The sequence below is a fragment of the Pieris brassicae genome, chromosome 14 (genome assembly GCF_905147105.1).
Source record: "Pieris brassicae chromosome 14, ilPieBrab1.1, whole genome shotgun sequence".
Lineage (NCBI taxonomy): Eukaryota > Metazoa > Arthropoda > Insecta > Lepidoptera > Pieridae > Pieris > Pieris brassicae.
Genome location: NC_059678.1, coordinates 4,088,432 through 4,091,432, shown reverse-complemented (window position 1 = coordinate 4,091,432; position 3,001 = coordinate 4,088,432).

Genomic DNA, 3,001 nt, shown 5'->3' with positions numbered 1-3,001 from the left:
AGAAACGATTTATTCGATTTTGTTAATCTGTATTTTGGGACTACTATTTTATGCTTATTCCTGGTATTTATAGAATGAATAACACTTTTGACAGTGAATTGATGCAAGTTTTTACGAACAAACATGATATTCTCTAGAGTGTAAAGGGAAGGCAACGTGAGTATATTAATTTCTTTAAATAATTCTCTCAGAAACTCGCGGGGGCCAAGATTGTAAATTGCACGAATTGCCCTTTTCTGGAGAATGAATATGGCATCTACGTCAGCTGCTGCGCCCCACAGTAGAATACCATAGGACATTATGCTATGAAAGTAAGCAAGCCTAGCTGTAGCAACGTCAGTAACCTGTGACAAGAGCATCGCCAGGTCCAGTAAAATCAGGTGTGGAACAAAGTAGGTGGCTGACTGTAAAATATCTCAAGCAATCAAAATAATTTAAGACAAAGATTTTATTGATTCTTTAGGGGGCAGCTGAAAGCCGTTAGTAACGGTTTTGATAAAAATAGGTAATAGATATTCTATTTATCGCGCACTGTGGAAAAATACATGAATTATTTATTGTTATGCATCGCATCGCAGGCAAATGAAACGGTAGTGATGAATAATCGATTCTCGAGGGGGGAAGCAGCCCCCACCTCCCTTGTGACGGCCCTAGGCCTAGTTGTAACTTGAAAACTGAAATACTATTATGCATCGCATCTTCATCACACCTTCCCATGGTTCATTGGTTATAGTAGATTTTCATTGAACCAATCGGCTCACCTGATGTTAAGCGATGCAGCCGCCCATTGACACTCAATTCCAGAGAACTCGCGAGTACGATGCCGGCATTTCAAAAATTAGTACACTCTATTCTTGAAGGACCCTATGTCGAATTGGTTCGAAAAGACTTCAGTGAGCAGTTCCACGTGGTGGTCCGCGGCAAAAACTGTCTTTAAAAACGCTCAGTTGTGGAACGACGGATGTTGAGGTGATTCGGCTGGCATTTCGTATGTGGAACTGCTCACTGAAGTATATGTGACCCAATTCGACATAGGGGTACCAATTTGTGAAAGGCCAGCAACGCACTTGCGAGCCCTCCTGCATTGAGCGTCCATAGGTATTCCTGAACCAATTCCACTTAGCTCTTCAAGGATCCTACAAATTCCTAAAAGGCCGGCAACGCACTTGCGAGCCCTCCTGCATTGAACGTCCATTGGTATTCCTGAACCAATTCCACTTAGCTCTTCAATGATCCTACAAATTCCTAAAAGGCCGGCAACGCACTTGCGAGCCCTCCTGCATTGAACGTCCATAGGTATTCCTGAACCAATTCCACTTAGCTCCTTCAAGGAGCCTACAAATTCCTAAAAGGCCGGCAACGCACTTGCGTGCCCTCCTGCATTGGTATTCCTGAACCAATTCCACTTAGCTCTTCAAGGATCATACAAATTCCTAAAAGGCCGACAACGCACTTGCGAGCCCTCCTGCATTGAACGTCCATTGGTATTCCTGAACCAATTCCACTTAGCTATTCAAGGATCCTACTAATTCCTAAAAGGCCGGCAACGCACTTGCGAGCCCTCCTGCATTGAACGTCCATAGGTATTCCTGAACCAATTCCACTTAGCTCTTCAAGGATCCTACAAATTCCTAAAAGGCCGGCAACGCACTTGCGAGCCCTCCTGCATTGAACGTCCATAGGTATTCCTGAACCAATTCCACTTAGCTCTTCAAGGATCCTACAAATTCCTAAAAGGCCGGCAACGCACTTGCGAGCCCTCCTGCATTGAACGTCCATAGGTATTCCTGAACCAATTCCACTTAGCTCTTCAAGGATCCTACAAATTCCTAAAAGGCCGGCAACGCACTTGCGAGCCCTCCTGCATTGAACGTCCATAGGTATTCCTGAACCAATTCCACTTAGCTCTTCAAGGATCCTACAAATTCCTAAAAGGCCGACAACGCACTTGCGAGCCCTCCTGCATTGAACGTCCATAGGTATTCCTGAACCAATTCCACTTAGCTCTTCAAGGATCCTACAAATTCCTAAAAGGCCGACAACGCACTTGCGAGCCCTCCTGCATTGAACTTCCATAGGTATTCCTGAACCAATTCCACCTAGCTCTTCAAGGATCCTACAAATTCCTAAAAGGCCGGCAACGCACTTGCGAGCCCTCCTGCATTGAACTTCCATAGGTAATCCTGAACCAATTCCACTTAGCTCTTCAATGATCCTACAAATTCCTAAAAGGCCGGCAACGCACTTGCGAGCCCTCCTGCATTGAACGTCCATAGGTATTCCTGAACCAATTCCACTTAGCTCTTCAATGATCCTACAAATTCCTAAAAGGCCGGCAACGCACTTGCGAGCCCTCCTGCATTGAACGTCCATAGGTATTCCTGAACCAATTCCACTTAGCTCCTTCAAGGATCCTACAAATTCCTAAACGGCCGGCAACGCACTTCCGAGCCCTCCTGCATTGAACGTCCATTGGTATTCCGAAACCAATTCCACTTAGCTCCTTCAAGGATCCTACAAATTCCTAAAAGGCCGGCAACGCACTTGCGAGCCCTCCTGCATTGAACGTCCATTGGTATTCCTGAACCAATTCCACTTAGCTCCTTCAATGATCCTACAAATTCCTAAAAGGCCGGCAACGCACTTCCGAGCCCTCCTGCATTGAACGTCCATTGGTATTCCTGAACCAATTCCACTTAGCTCCTTCAAGGATCCTAGAAATTCTAAAAGGCCGGCATCGCGACCCACCTGGCAATAACTACGTCATACTTCAAAAACGTGATATTTATCACTACAAGAATTGACACACTCATAATGTATCCAACTTCTATGTAAAACTTGTGTATCAAAATGTTGTGTGTCAGAACATATGATCTTTCGATACACACAATTACACTTTCGTGCCGAATCCTTGCAAATCAATTATTTAGTGTTATAGGTATCGCTTGTGATCAGGTAAGCCTGCTATTTGGGTTATAAAGGTAAAGAAATAAAACAACTC